At 44.9% G+C, this 16,624-nt stretch overlaps 1 long non-coding RNA gene across 4 annotated transcripts; it reads left to right on the top strand.

The window, feature by feature from the left end:
* Positions 1-1,034: 1,034 nt before the first annotated feature.
* LOC134735203 (uncharacterized) lies at positions 1,035-11,162 on the top strand. 4 transcript variants are annotated; one of them, XR_010118034.1, is made up of 3 exons: positions 1,035-1,344; positions 9,862-9,984; positions 10,927-11,162. It is a non-coding gene; the product is annotated as an uncharacterized lncRNA (long non-coding RNA). The 4 variants fall into 4 exon arrangements; XR_010118036.1 differs by lacking the exon at positions 1,035-1,344 and adding an exon at positions 1,351-2,700; XR_010118037.1 differs by lacking the exon at positions 1,035-1,344 and adding an exon at positions 6,104-8,009.
* The last annotated feature ends 5,462 nt before the right edge of the window (positions 11,163-16,624 follow it).

The following is a 16,624-nucleotide window of genomic DNA, read 5'->3' as shown; positions in this document are numbered from 1 at the left end:
GCGCAGTTTGACTGGCCCGTTCCTCCGGCTTCCCGGGTTGGACATGTCCCCGGCGGCGGGGGTGGCGGGGCGGCCGGCGGGACGGGCACAGGGGCGACGGCGAGGCGCGGCGGAGTCACCACAGCGGCAGGGGCTGAGGCTCGAGCTGCGGGCCCTGCGACCGCCACGGCCGGAAGGTCCCGGATGTGGCGAGCGCCGTCGCCCTGAGCCGCGGAGGACGCGGGACGCCGAGCTCCCCGCTCCTCCCACTTCTCCTTCCTTGGTCCGGGCAGCACAACTAGGCGGTAGCCGGCCGCTTGCGCCCCCGCCGCCTCCTTGCGGCCTCCGCGGCTTCCGCGGCCTTTCCCTCCTCTCGTCTCGGCTAGGCCCAGTAGCCGACGGGGCTGGTCGGCTGAGGCGGGCGGTGCTCGGCGGCGCCGGAGCAGGACTCTGGGCTCGGCTACTCCTCCTCCACCCGCCCTTTTGTCTGAGGTACCTGGGACTTGGGGCTGCTGCCGCCACTGGTCGGCTCCGGGGGGCTGGGAGGAGACGGGAGTTGGGGCCGTTGGGGCCGTTGGGGCCGGGCGGGGCCAGCGGGCGCGCGCAGGGTACCCACGGTGCCCCGGGCGGGCACCGGCCGTTAGGGAGTGGGTGCGGTGCCGCCGAGGGTCCCACGCGGAACGCGGGGAGGGAGCGGACAGGGAGCAAAGTGGCAGCGGGGGCGACAACGCTGGCACCTGGAGGGGCTTAGTGTCCGGTCCACTTAAGGAGAGCTTTTGTCTAAGCAGGGCCGACTGCATTTATTAGACGCCTACTGCGTGCAGAGCGCTCCTAGAGGCTGGGGCGAGGAAGGTTAGAACCGAGTCCGCTGCCCGCTGGGAATTTGAGGTCTCTCGGGCGAGGGAAGAGACAGCATTCCCACGCCAATGGTTCCAGCAAAGCCCGAGGAGTGCTCTGCTCCTGGTCTTGTAGCTGACACCTCCATCGGGGACTCACCTGATGGAGGAGATCGGGTTACCTGCCAGCTCCCGCTCTTTTCAGGTGCAGCCAAGGATAGGGAGATGATACGTCTTAAAGGATTAACAAGGAAAACCTTGGAGAGTAATGTATGAAGAGTTGTTCATACCCTGCTGTATTTTGTTATCTCAGGAGGAGAAAGATAGGAAATTTGTTTTTAAATGTGTACCTTATCCTTTGACCTTGTAACTGTACTCCTGGGAATTTTTTTTTTTTTTTTTTTTTGACGGTGTCTCCCTCTGTTGCCCAGGCTGGAGTGCAGTAGTGCAATCACAGCTCACTGCAGCCTCAACTTCCTGGGCTCTGGTGATACTCTCACCTGAGCCTCTGGAGTAGCTGGGACCACAGGTGTGCACCACCACGCCCCATTAATTTTTACATTTTTAGTAGAGACATGTTCAGTAGAGACATTTAGGTTTCGCCATGTTGCCCAGGCTGGTCACGAACTCCTGACCTCAAGAGATCCGCCCGCCTCGGCCTCCCAAAGTGCTGGGATTACAGACCTGAGCCACCGTGCCTGGCCCTATTCTTGACAAATAAATAATAGTACAGAAGATGTTCTTTGCTATATTCCATTAATAACAAAAGGAATGAGGGAACAGCATAATGGTCCATGAACCACATGCTTTTTTATGCAGCCATTTAACTGACAAGTTTTATGAAGATCATATAATATGGAAGAATGTACATGTAATGCAAAGTTTAAAAACAGAAGAGAAGTTGTATGCATATGCATGCAAAAGTATGTAGCACAATGTAAACTACTAAGAACAACAGCGTGGGAGATTTTTTATGTGATTTATTAGTTTTGCTTTAGGCTGTTATAACATTAATGCAATTTTAAATGTTTTGGATTAATATATTTTAATCCTTATTCCATGCCAGTCATTTCTTTTAATGCCTCAGTGAAGTCACTTCTCCAGATAGTTACCTCTGAGAGCATTTCATCAGTTTGGATACAGCCTTACAATTAAAGTAGTCCAAAAAAGTATATGAAGTTCTAGACATCACACTAAAAATACCACAGATAGGCTGGGCAGGGTGGCTCACCCCTGTAATCCCAACACTTTGGGAGGCCAAGGCGGGCGGATCATTTGAGGTCAGGAGTTCAAGACCAGCCTGGCCAACTTGGTGAAACCCCATCTCTGCTAAAAAAAAAAATATATATATATATATATATTAATTAGCCAGGCGTGATGGGGCATGCCTGTAGTCCCAGCTACTAGGGAGGCTGAGGCATGAGAATCGCTTGAACCCGGGAGGTGGCAGTGAGCCAAGATCATGCCACTGCACTTCGGCCTGGGCGACAGAATGAGGCTCCGTATCAAAAATAAATACATACATAAATAAAAAAATACCAGAGATAGTGCCAGCAATTCATTCAACAAATATTAAGTGGCTATTTTGTGCAAAACAATGAGCAAGGTCCTTTAGAAATGCTTCCTTGTACTACAAATATATACAAATCAATGTGAACAATAGCTGCTACCACAATTTAAGAGGCTGAACAGTGGCAAAAAACTTAGCAAACTGATGTACACATTCACATTTGCCTTATTTTTATGGCACATTCTTTGTTCCTAGCCACCCAACTAACATAATTTGTAGCTTTATATTAGTTAATGTAAGTTAGGATTTCAGAAGGTGATGGGAGACCTGGGGGCGACTGCTTGTTTTGAAGTTTAAAGCAGTACATTCAAAAATGTAAGTGACAGCATAGAAAACGTATATAGGGTTAACATGCAGAGGTTTATATTTAGCCTTTCCTGTAAGTTTAAATACTATTGTTTAAAACAAATATTCAGATAAGAATAACACTTTAAAACCATTCAAGGACTGGGCATGGTGACTCATGCCTGTAATCCTAGCACTTTGGGAGGCTGAAGAAGAGAAATCAGTTGAGCTCAGGAGTTTGAAACCAACCTGGGCAACATGGCGAAACCCCATATCTACAAAAAATTAGCCGAGAGTAGTGGCATGCACCTATAGGCCCAGCTACTCAGAAGGCTGAGATCGGAGGATCACCTGAGCCCACGGAGGTCAAGGTTGCAGTGAGCCATGATCATGCCACTGCATTCTGTGGGGGAAAGAAATAGAGATCAGACTGTTACCGTGTCTATGTAGAAAGAGGAAGACATAAGAAACTCCATTTTGATCGGTACTAAGAAAAATTCTGCTGCCTTGTGTTGTGGGAAGTCAGGGACCCCAAATGGAGGGACCGGCTGAAGCCATGACAGAAGAACGTGGATTGTGAAGATTTTATGGACATTTATTAGTTCCCCAAATTAATACTTTTGTAATTTCTTATGCCTGTCTTTACTGCAATCTCTAAACATAAATTGTAAAGATTTCAAGGACACTTATCATTTCCCCAATCAATACCCTTGTGATTTCCTATGCCTGTCTTTATTTTTTGTTTGTTTTTTTATTTTGTTGTTGTTGTTGTTGTTGTTGTTTTTTGAGAGGGAGTCTCACTCTGTCGCCCAGGCTGGAGTGCAGTGACACAGTCTCGGCTCACTGCAAGCTCCACCTCCCGGGTTCAGGCTATTCTCCTGCCTCAGCCTCTTGAGTAGCTGGGACTACAGGCGCCTGCCACCATGCCCAGCTAATTTTTCGTATTTTTAGCAGAGACAGCGTTTCACCGTGCTCGCCAGGATGGTCTCGATCTCCTGACCTCGTGATCCACCCGCCTCGGCCTCCAAAAGTGCTGGGATTACAGGCATGAACCACCGCGCCCAACCAACCTGTCTTTAATCTGTTAATCCTGTCAGTCGAGGAGGATGTATGTCGTCTCAGGACCCTGTAATAATTGCATTAACTGCACAAATTGTAGAGTATGTGTGTTTAAACAATATGAAATCTGAGCACCTTGAAAAAAGAACAAGATAACAGCAATGTTTAAGAAACAAGAGAGATAACCTTAAACTCTGACCGCTGGTGAGCTGGGCAGAATAGAGCCATATTTCTCTTCTTTCAAAAGCAATGGGAGAAATATCGCTGAATTCTTTTTCTCAGCGTGGAACGTCCCTGAGGAAGAGAATACGTGCCTGGAGGTATAGGCTTATAAACAGTCCCCCCAGGTGCACCTGTCTCTTATAGTTGAAACTGCAGAGGTGAAATATACTCCAGTCTCCCATAGCGCTCCCAGGCTTATTAGGAAGAGGAAATTCCCACCTAATAAATTTTGGTCAGACCGCTTGATCTCAAAACCCTGTCTCCTGATAAGATGCTATCAATGACAGTAGTGCCTGAAACTTCATTAGCAATTTTAATTTTGCCTCAGTCATGTGGTCCTGTGATCTCGCCCTGCCTCCACTTGCCTTGTGATATTCTATTACCCTGTTAAGTACTTGATGTCTGTCACCCACACCTATTCGCACACTCCCTCCCCTTTTGAAAATCCCTAATAAAAACTTGCTGGTTTTTATGGCTTGTGGGGCATCATGGATCCTACCAACGTGTGATGTCTCCCCCGGACGCCCAGCTTTAAAATTTCTCTTCTGTACTCAGTCCCTTTATTTCTCAAGCCGGCCGACGCTTAGGAAAAATAGAAAAGAACCTACGTGATTATCGGGGCAGGTCCCCCGAAAGCCTTGAGATGCTGTTAATCTGTAACCCTAGCCTCAACCCTGTGCTTGCGGAAACATGTGCTATATTGACTCAAGGTTTAATGGATTTAGGGCTGTGCAGGATGTGCCTTGGTAAAAATCTGTCTGCAGGCAGTGTGCTTGGTAAAAGTCATCACCATTCTCCAGTCTTGAGTACCCAGAGACACAATGCACTGCGGAAGGCCGCAGGGACCTCTGCCCAAGAAAGCCTGGGTATTGTCCAAGGTTTCCCCCCACTGAGACAGCCTGAGATATGGCCTCGTGGGAAGGGAAAGACCTGATTGTCCCCCAGCCTGACACCCATAAAGGGTCTGTGCTGAGGAGGATTAGTGAAAAAGGAAGGCCTCTTTGCAGTTGAGGTAAGAGGAAGGCATCTGTCTCCTGCTCATCCCTGGGAATGGAATGTTTCGGTGTAAAACCTGATCATACATTCTATTTACTGAGATAGGAGAAAACCACCTTATGGGTGGAGGTGAGACATGCTGGCTGGCGGCAGTACTGCTCTTTACTGCACTGAGATGCTTGTGTGAAGCCAAACGTAAATCTGGCCTATGTGCACATCAAGACACAGCACCTTTCCTTAAACTTATTTATGACACAGTCCTATGCTCACATGTTTTCCTGCTGACCCTTACCCATGATTACCCTATAGTCCTGCCACATCCCCCTCGCCGAGATGGTAGAGATAGTGATCAATAAATACTGAGGGAACTCAGAGACCAGTGCCCAGGCAGGCCCTTGCTTGCTTAGCACCAGTCCCCTGGGCCCACTTTTATTCCTCTATACTTTCTCTGTGTCTTTATTTCTTCTCTCAGTGTCTCATCTCCACCTTGCGAGAAATAACCACAGGTGTGGAGGGGCAGGCCCCCTTCAGCATTCCAGCGCTGCTGCATTCCATCCTAGGCAGCAGACTGAGACTCTGTCTCAAAAACAAACCAAAAAAGACTGCTGGGTGCAGTGGCTCATGCCTATAATCCCAGCACTTTATAATGTTAACTAATTTTTTGGCAGTTTTTTTTTTTTTTTTATCAAATTGAGGAAATTCTCCCCATATACCTTCCATACTTTTTTTTTTTTCTTTGAGATGAAGTCTTGGTCTGTCGCCCAGGCTAGAGTGCAGTGGCACAATCTCAGCTCACAGCAACTTCTGCCACCCAGGTTCAAGCAATTCTCCTGCCTCAGCCTCCCGAGTAGCTGGGATTACAGGTGCCTGCCACTGCGCCTGGCTAACTTTTTTTTTTCTTTTTTTTTTTTTTTTTTTTTTTGAGACGGAATCTCGCTCTGTCGCCCAGGCTGGAGTGCAGTGGCGCAATCTTGGCTCACTACAAGTTCCGCCTCCCGGGTTCATGCCATTCTCCTGCCTCAGCCTCTCCGAGCAGCTGGGACTACAGGCGCCCGCCACCACGCCCGGCTAATTTTTTTGTATTTTTTAGTAGAGACGGGGTTTCACCGTGGTCTCGATCTCCTGACCTCGTGATCCGCCCGCCTCAGCCTCCCAAAGTGCTGGGATTACAAGCGTGAGCCACCGCGCCCGGCTACTTTTTTTTTTTTCTTTTTGAGACAGTGTCTCACTCTGTAGCCCAGACTGGAGTGCAGTGGCGCAATCTTGGCTCACTGCAAGCTCCGCCTCCCGGGTTCACACCATTCTCCTGCCTCAGCCTCCCGAGTAGCTGGGACTACAGGCACCCCCCACCAAGCCCGGCTAATTTTTTTTTGTATTTTCAGTAGAGACGGGGTTTCACTGTGTTAGCCAGGATGGTCTCGATCTCCTGACCTCACGATCTGCCTGCCTCAGCCTCCCAAAGTTCTGGGATTATAGGCGTGAGCCACTGAGCCCAGCCGTGCCTGGCTAACTTTTGTAGTTTTAGTAGAGACGGGGTTTCACCATCTTGGCCAGGCTGGTCTTGAACTCCTGACCTCGTGATCCACCCGCCTTGGTCTCCCAAAGTGCTAGGATTACAGGTGTGAGCCACCGCGCCTGGCCCCCTATACCTATTTTATCTGAATTTTATTATGAGTTGGTGTTGAATCTTGTCAAATACTTTTTTCTGAAATTAATTGACATGATTTTTTTCTTTTAGCCTTTTATTACAGTAGACTACATTGATTAATTTTCAAATACCAAATCAGCTACTTATCCTTGGAATAAACCCCACTTCGTCATGTTGTGTAATTCTCATATGTTGATTAATTCTATTTGCTAATATTTTGTTAAGGATTTTGCATCTTTATTTATGATGGGTATTGTTTGGCAGTTTTCTCCTTTTTTGTGCGTGCTTCCTTTGGTTTTGGTGTCAGAGTAAATACTAACTTCTTAAAATGATTAAGCAATGTTCTTTTCTATTTTCTGAAAGAGTTTGGGTAGGATTGGTGTTAATTATTATTATTATTTTTTTTTTCTTGAGACGGAGTCTTGCTGTGTCACCCCCGCTGGAGTGCAGTGGCATGATCTCGGCTCACTGCAATCTCTGCCTCCTGGGTTCAAGTGATTCTCCTGCCTCAGTCTCCCTAGTAGCTGGGATTATAGGCGCGTACCAGCATGCCCAGCTAATTTTTGTATTTTTAGTACAGACGGGTTTTCACAATGTTGGCCAGGATGGTCTCGATCTCTTGACCTTGTGATCCACCAGCCTTGGCCTCCCAAAGTGCTGGAATCACAGGCGTGAGCCACCTTGCCTGGCAGTGTTAATTATTTTTTAACTGGTAGAATTCTCTAGTGACATCATTTGAGTCTGGAGACTTCTTGTTTGTGATTTTTTTATTACAAATTTAATGTTCTTAATAGCCATAAGGCTGTTCTTATTATCCATTTCATATTGGATGAATTGTGGTAGATTACTTTCTTTTTTTGAGGAATTGGTCCATTTCATCTAAGTTGTTGAATTTATGTAGAACTGGTTTTAGTATTTCCTTACTATCTTTTTAATGTGTATAGAATATATATCCCCCATTTCTTTCTTTTTTTTCTTTTTTTTTTTTTTGAGACAGTCTCACTCTGTCGCCCAGGCTGCAGTGTAGTGGCACAATCTCAGCTCACTGCAACCTCCAACTCCTGAATTAAAGTGATTCTCCTGCCTCAGCTTCTCCCAAGTACCTGGGATTACAGGCACCCACCACCATGCCCAGCTAATTTTTTTATTTTTAGTAGAGATGGGGTTTCACCATATTGGTCAGGCTGGTCTCGAACTCCTTACCTCAGGTGATCCACCTGCCTTGGCCTCCCAAAGTGCTGGGATTACAGGTGTGAGCCATCGTGCCCGGCCAATTTAAACATCTTTAAGGAAACACATCAAAATGTAACTAGAGGTTGTTTCTAGATAATGGGACCATGAGGATTTCTATTTCTTCTTTGGCATATTTGTATTTTCCACTTTTTTCTATAATGAACATCTATTGTTAAAACAGGTAAGATATTGAGTTTTAGCAAGATAAAATATGCAAATAGAAAAGAAATAAAAGAAATATACCCAACGTCAACAGTAGTTGCCACTAGATGATGGCATCATATGAGATTTTCATTTTCAACTTTCTTTCTTTTTTTTTTTGAGACAGAGTCTCATTCTGTCACCCAGGCTTCTGGAGTGCAATGGCACAATCTCAGCTCACTGCAACCTCCACCTCCTGGGTTCAAGCGATTCTCCTGCCTCAGCCTCCCAAGTAGCTGGGACTACAGGTGTGCACCACCATGCCAGGCTGTTTTGTATTTTTAGTAGAGACAGGGTTTTGCCATGTTGGCCAGGCTTGTCTGAAACTCCTGGTCTCAAGTGATTTGCCTGCCTTGGCCTCCCAAAGTGCTGGAATTACAGGGGTAAGCCACTTTGCCTGGCAGATTTTCATGTTTAGCTTCGATGTTTTCTGAATTTTCCACTAAAAGCATATATTGGAACTATATTGGTAATATCACATATTATATCACCCCATATTAGATGAATGGGAAGAGGAAGATAAGTGGTTACATAGTCAGGAGAAGGGTCACTTCAATAAACTAAAACTAAAAACTTCTGCATTATTGTCAACTGCTATAGGGTCTTTCAAAGATGTCTAATTGTCAGCTGGGTGCGGTGGCTCACGCCTATAATTCCAGCACTTTGGGAGGCTGTGGTGGGTGGATCGCTTGAGGCTGAGAGTTTGAGACCAGCCTGGCTAACATGGCGAAAACCCATCTCTACTAAAAAATACAAAAATTAGCCAGGCATGGTGGCCCACACGTGTAGTCTCAGTTACTGGGGAGACTGAGGCATGAGAATCGCTTGAACCTGGGAGCCAAGATTGTGCCACTACACTCCAGCCTGGGTGACACAGAAAGACCCTGTCTCAAAAAAAAAAAAAGGAAAGAAAAGAAAACTCAGGGGACCCTAACAGCTAGCTGCCTTAACATATCTGATAAGCTATCAAGTTCAGGTCAATTAAATTTGTTCCATGTGGTTCTGCAGGAAGTAGCCAGGACCAGTGTGGTGGGGCTGCAACTGGAATTACATTGAGATAGACCTTGAGATAGGAGGAAGGATTTTTCAGTAGTTTGAAATGGCAGAAAATACATTGGTCTTGAACCTGCTTTTCAAAGTGTGGTGCAGAATTGCAGCCTGGCTTCAGAGGAAGCCTATTGGACAAGTACTGGGTCTCAGCCCGCAGCTCAGACCTACTGAATCAGTGCCTGCAGTTTAAAAAGATGCCCAGGGCCAGGCATGGTGGCTCATGCCTGTAATCCCAGCACTTTGGGAGGCTGAGGCAGGCGGATCACTTGAGATCAGGAGTTCGAGACCAGCCTGGCCAACATGGTGAAACCCCGTCTCTACTAAAAATACAAAAATTAGCCAGACATGGTGGCAGGCACCTGTAATCCCAGCTACTAGGGAGGCTGAGGCAGGAGAATCGCTTGAACCTGGGAAGGCAGAGGTTGCAGTGAGCTGAGATTGTGTCATTGCACTCCAGCCTGGTTGACAAGAGCGAGACTCTATCAAAAAAAAAAAAAAATTAAAGATAGTCTAGATAATTTTTTGTGCCTATTCTGCTTATGTAGATAAAAAAAAATTGAGACATGATCTCACTGTGTCACCCAGGCTGATATACCATACTGAATTCTCATATTACTTCCAGTAAAATCTTAGTTGATTCTCTTAGGCTTCTTTGGCTGTCTAACATTTATCATTTCATATGCAAATAATGATAGTTTTTCTCTCCCTTTTCAACACTTATACTCTTTCCTTCCTTTCCTTTCCTTTTTTTTCCCTTTCCTTTCTTTGTTTTTCTTTCTCAGGGCCTTGTTGTCACCCAGACTGGAGAGCAATGGTGTGATCTACCTCACTGTAACCTCAAACTCCTGGGCTTAAGGGATCCTCCTGCCTCAGCTTCCTGAGTGGCTAGGACTACAGGCAAGCAGGTAATTTTAAAATTTTTTTTGTAGAGACAAGGTCTCGCTATGCTTTCCTGGCTGGTTTTCATGCCACTTTAGAGGAAGGACTCAGGTTTCCTTTTTTTCCTACTTTTAAGAGATTTTTTTAATTATTAGGAATTGTCTGTTGAATGTTAGCTAAAACAGTCCATAAAATGTATTAAGTGCCAGCTGCATGCAAGACCCTAAGTTAGATACAGTCAGCCCTCTTCATCATCAGGTCCACATCTTCAGATTCAACTAGATGAGGCTGAATATTTGAAAAAAGAAACAATAAAAATACAAATAGAAAGTACAGTATAACAACTGTCACCATTGTACAATATCTATACATTTTATTAGTGATGACTTAAAAGTACATGGGACCAGGCATGCTGGCTCACACTTGTAATCCCAACACTTTGGGAGGCCAACCTGGGCAGCATAGTGAGATCCTGTCTTTACTAAAAATAAAAAAAAATTTTAAAAATTAGCCAGTGTGGTGGTATGCACCTGTAGTCCCAGCTACTCAAGAGTCTGAGGTGGGCAGATCACTGGAGCCCAGGAGGTTGAGGCTGCAGTGAACTGTGATTGTGACATTGCACTCCAGCCTGAGCGACAGAGGGTGATCCTGTCTCTAAGTAAGTAAAGTATATGGGGGGTGTGTTGGTTATATGCAAATACTGCACCATTATATGTAAGGGATTGAGCATCCACATATTCTGGTACGGTGTGGGGGAGCGGTATCCTAGAACCAGTCCCCCGCAAGATAGCAAGGATGACTGAACTGTGGAAGAATCCAAGCACTGTTAAACAGCATACAATTCCTGTCTTCAAAAAAGTTATTTCATCAGATAGATGAGACTTATAATGAATAAAATGAATGAATACAGATTTGGAGCTAATGGTTGTTGTGATGGATAATCTTAATTGCGTTTTCTTCCAAAACAGATTCATTCTCATAGAAGGGCATCAGAGGAAGATAAAGAAGCATCCTCAATGTCAGACATCTGAGCCCGAGCTAAGCCATCATAACCCCTGTGACCTGCACATATACATGCCCCACTCCAACTAATCGATCGACCTTGTGACATTCCTCCTCTGGACAATGAGTCTCATGATCTCCCAACCCTGCACCTTGTGACCCCTCCCCTGCCCACAAGAGATAACCACCTTTAACTGTACTTTTCCACTACCTACCCAAATCCTATAAAACTGCCCCACCCCTATCTCCCTTTGCTGACTCTCTTTGTGGACTCAGCCCTCTTGCACCCAAGTGAAAAAAACAGCCTTGTTGCTCTCACAAAGCCTGTTGGTGGACTCTCTTCACATGGACACACATAACAGTTGGGAGTTCAAGACCAGCCTGACCAACATGGTGAAACCCTGTGTCTACTAAAAATACAAAATTAGCTGGGTGTGGTAGCGCAGGCCTGTAATCCCAGCTACTTGGGAGGCTGAGGCAGGAGAATTGCTTGAACCCAGGAGGCAAAGGTTGCAGTGAGCCAAGATCGCGCCATTGCACTCCAGCCTGGGCAACAGAGTGGGATGACCCTGCCTCAAAAACAAACAAACACAAAAGCAAAACAAAAAAATGGTCAGGCGCAGTGGCACTCACACCTGTAATCCCAGCAGTTTGGGAGGCCAAGGTGGGTGGACTGCTTGAGCTCAGGAGTTTGAGACCAGCCTGGGCAACATAGTGAGACCCCCATTTCTACAAAAACTAGCTGGGTGTGGTGGCACATGCCTGTAATCCCAGCTACTTGGGAAGCTGAGGTGGGAGGATCGCTTGAGCCCAGTAGGCAGAAGTTGCTGTGAGCCGAGATCACACCACTGCATTCCAGTCTGGGCAACAGAGCAAAACCTTGTCTCAAAAAAAAAAAAAAAAATTTGTAATCAAGATATCCTCCACAACCCTCAAATTCTCTGGTCCTGATAATTCCATAGGTAAGTTTCACCAAACTTGCAAGGAATAAAACCTCATGTCTTGTGCAAGTTGTCCCAGAAAATAAAAATAGAAAGTCACCCAAATCATTCTGTGGAGCAGGTAGAAACTTGATTCTAAAGTCATATAAAACAGTAAAAGAAAATAAGGCTTATCGACAAAGATGGGAAAATTCTAAATAAAATATTAGTAAATCAAATAGAAAAGAGGACAAAAGTCAGGCCCATCAAAGTAATTTGACATTAGAAAATTAATCAATATAAAAGCAAAACATACAGTTATCTCGGTAAATGCAGAAAAAGCATTTGGCAAAGGTAAACAGCTATTTATGATTAAAAAAATCTATCAGAAAGTTAGGAATAGAATACCCTTGACATCTACTAAAAACAGGCATTATGGTCAGATGAGAAATTTCAGACTCATTTTGCATTGAATTGGGGAAAAAAGGCAAAGATAGCCATTGTCAAAAACTACCTTTAATTGTAGTATTGGAAGTCTTTGCCATCATTATAAGGCAAGAAAAATAAATTAGAGTTGTAAGGATTATTAGGGAAGCAAAAAATTTATGAATCAGAAAGTTCACCAACATTGCTGTGTAAATGGTCACTTAAAAAATTAATAGCCAGGTGTAGTGGCTCACACCTGTAATCCTAGCACTTTGGGAGGCTGAGGCAGGCAGATCACAAGGTCAAGAGATTGAGACCATCCTGGCCAATGTGGTGAAACCCCGTCTCTACTAAAAATACAAAAATTAGCTAGGCGTGGTGGCACATGCCTGTAGTCCCAGCTACTTGGGAGGCTGAGGCAGGAGAATTGCTTGAACCTGGGAGGTGGAGGTTGCAATGAGCGAGATTGTGCAACTGCACTCCAGCCTGGGCAACAGAGCAAGACTCCATCTAAAAAAAAAAAAAATTAATAGGGGTCTCTGGAGAAACAATCACTATGGTGCATTCATTCATTCATAGGGAATAAAAAAGGATTTATTAGAAGGAATTGGCTTATGCGATTATGGAGCCTGGCAAATCCAAATCAGCCCAAGTCTGAGTCGATAATCTCAGTTTAAGTCTGAAGTCAGGAAGCTACTGTAGAACCAGGAAGAGCCAATGACTCATTTCAAAGGCCATCAGGCAGGAGAATTCTACTTGGGGGATGGTCATCCTTTTGTTCTGATCAGGCCTTCAACCTATTGGATGAGGCCCACCCACATTATGGAGGGCAATCTGCTTGACCCAGTTTACCAATTTAAATATTAAGCTCACCCAAAAACACCCTCACAGAAACACCCAGAATAATGTGTGACCAAATAGCTGGGCACCCCATGGACCAGTCAAGTTGACACATAAATCTAACCAATACAGTGTTCCTCCTCACTAAGGTAAAATATTTAAAAACTATCTCCAGCGAATCATGCCTGTCCAGATCCATCCCTTTGCAATGTGCCTTTGCTCTCCTGCCCACCACCAGGCCCTCAAACATGTGAATGAAGCCATCTTGAAGCCTCTAAAACAGTCCAGTCACCCCACTGATGTCATGTGGAGCACTTTCTGCAGAGAGTTGCCTGAAACTCTGATCCCCCAGAATCATGAGTAATAACATGGTTGTGGGTTGTTTTTTTTTTTTGAGATGGAGTCTTGCTCTGTCTGTAGCCCAGGCTGGAAGGTAGTGGCATAATCTCGGCTCACTGCAACTTTTGCCTCCCAAGTTCAAGCGATTCTCCTGCCTCAGCCTCCTGAGCAGCTGGGATTACAGGTGCCCACCACCACACCTGGCTCATATTATTTTTGTATTTTTAGTAGAGATGGGATTTCACTATGTTGGCCAGGGTGTTCTCAAACTCCTGACCTCAGGTGATCTGCCCGCCTTGGCCTCCCAAAGTGCTGGGATTACAGGTGTGAGCCACTGTGCCTGGCCCGGTTGTGTTTATTCACTGAGTTTAGGGAGTGGTTTACTATGCAGCCATACATAAGTGATGTAACTGATACTACTGATTCAATAAGTACTGAGAAAATATGAATTAAGATATGACACAATAGCACCAGAAATTATTGTGTATCCTGGAATTTAACACAAATGCACAAAATCTTTATGAGGAAAAATATAAAACTCTTTCAAAGGATGTTTTAAAAGACTCAGATAAAAGACATGCCTTTTTTTTTTTTTTTTTTTTGAGACGGGGTCTCACTCCATCTCCCAAGCTGGAGTACAAGTGGCACAATCTCTGCTCACTGCAACCTCTGCCTCCCAGGCTTAAGAGATCCTCCCACCTCAGTCTCCCAAGTAGCAGGGACCACAGGTGCACACGACCACACCGGGCTAATTTTTTTGTACTTTTGGCAGTGATGGGGTTTTGCCATGTTCCCCAGGCTGGTCTTGAACCTCCTGGGCTCAAGCGATCTGCCCACCTCGGCCTTCCAAAGTGCTGGGATTACAAGTGTGAGCCACTGCACCTGGTGACATGCCATCTTTATACAGTTTTATTGACGTGTAACTGATCTACAGTTGACAGTACATTTTAAAGTAAACAATTTAAGTTTTGACATATGTATATACCTGTGCAATCACCACTCCTAGAACTACTGAACGTATATCCATCATTCCCAAAAGTCTTCTCATGTGCTTTTTGTAACCCTTCCCTCTTACCTCTCCCTGAACCCTTGTCCCTGTCCCCAAGCCCCAAGCAGCCACTAACCTTTCTGTGTCACTATAGATCAATTTTCATTTCTAGAATTTTATACAAATAGAATGATCCAGCAATCTTTTTGTCTGGCTTCTTTAGCTCAGCACAATTACTTTGAGATTGATCCCTGGGGTTGTGTGTATCGATAATATATTCCTTTTTATTGCCGAGTAGTGTTATTCCATGGTTTGTATATACCATAATTTATTCATTCACCTATTGATGCAGATTTGGGTTGTCTCCAGTTTTTAACTAATACAAATGAAGCTGCTTTGAATATTCATATTCAAGTCTTTATATTGACTTATACTTTCATATCTCTTGGATAAATACTTAGGAGTGGAATGGCTGGGTCTTTCAGGAGGTGTTCCAGAAGAAGGGATTGTTAACACAGGAAAGGACAGCTCCATGCGTGTTATTTCCCCTGAAGACCTTCCAGTGGGGCAAGATGTGGAGGTGGAAGACAGTGATATTAGTGATATTGATGATCCTGACCATTTGTAGGCCCAGGCTAATGTGTGTGTTTGTGTCTTAGTCTTGGACAAAAAAGTTAAAAAGTAAAAAAAAAAAAAACTTTTTAATAGAAAAATGCTTATAGAATAATGATATGAAGAAAATAATTTTGTACAGTTTCACAATGTGTGTTTTCCACTGTTATCCCAAAAAAGTCAGAAATTTAAAAATATTAAAAAGTTTGTAAAGTTAAAAAGTTACAGTAAGCTAAGGTTAATTTATTTATTTATTTATTTTTTTATTTTTTTATGTTTGAGACGGAGTCTCGCTCTGTCGCCCAGGCTGGAGTGCAATGGCGCAATCTGGGCTCACTGCAAGCTCCGCCTCCCGGGTTTACGCCATTCTCCTGCCTCAGCCTCTCCGAGTAGCTGGGACTACAGGCGCCTGCCCCACGCCCGGCTAATTTTTTTTTTTTTGTATTTTTAGTAGAGACGGGGTTTCACCGTGGTCTCGATCTCCTAACTTCGTGATCCGCCCGCCTCGGCCTCCCAAAGTGCTGGGATTACAAGCGTGAGCCACTGTGCCCGGCCAGCTAAGGTTAATTTATTATTGAAGAAAGAAAAATATTTAAAAAATAGACTGGGGGCAGTGGGTGGCTCACACCTGTAATCCCAGCACTTTGGGAGGCTGAGGTGGGCGGATCATGAGGTCAGGAGTTTGAGACCAGCTTGGCCAATATGGTGAAACCCTATCTCTACTAAAAATACAAAAATTAGCCCAGTGTGGTGGCATGCGCCTGTAATCCCAGCTACTCCGGAGGCTGAGGCAGGAGAATTGCTTGAACCCAGGAGGCGGAGGTTGCAGTGAGCTGAGATTGTGCCCCTGCACTCCAGTCTGGGCGACAGAGCAAGGCTTCGTCTCAAAAAAAAAAACCAGAAAAAAAAATTAGCTGGGTGTGGTTGAGGGCACCTGTAATCCCAGCTACTTGGGAGGCTGACACAGGAAGAATTGCTTGAACCTGGGAGGTGGAGGTTGCAGCGAGCCTAGATCATGCCATTGCACTCCAGCCTGGAGTACAATGATAGCCTGACAGAGCGAGACACTGTCTCAAAATAAATAAATAAATAATAAATTTAGTGTAGCCTAAGTGTACAGTGTTTATGAAGTCCGCAGTAGTTACAGTAATGTCCTAGGCCTTCGCAGTGACTCACCCTCACTCACCGATTCACTCAGAGCAACTTCCAGTCCTGCAAACTCCATTGAAAGGTAAATGCCCTATCCAGGTGTACCATTTTCTATGTTGTATACCATATTTTTACTGTACCACTTCTACGTTTAGATACACAAATACTTCCCGTTGTGTTACAATTGCCTACAGTATTCAAGACAGTAACATGCTGTACAAGTTTGTAGCCTATCCAATATGTCCTAGGTGTGTAGTAGGTTATAGCATCTAGGTTTGTATAGTACACTCTATGATGTTTGCACAGTGATAGAATCACCTAACAATACATTTCTCAGAACATATCTCTGTTGCTAAGTGACACATAACTGTACTTATTTGCCATCTACAT

This window comes from Symphalangus syndactylus, chromosome 20 (genome assembly GCF_028878055.3).
Source record: "Symphalangus syndactylus isolate Jambi chromosome 20, NHGRI_mSymSyn1-v2.1_pri, whole genome shotgun sequence".
NCBI lineage: Eukaryota > Metazoa > Chordata > Mammalia > Primates > Hylobatidae > Symphalangus > Symphalangus syndactylus.
The sequence above is the reverse complement of the archived record's forward strand: the minus strand, read 5'-3'. Positions and strand labels throughout refer to the sequence as shown.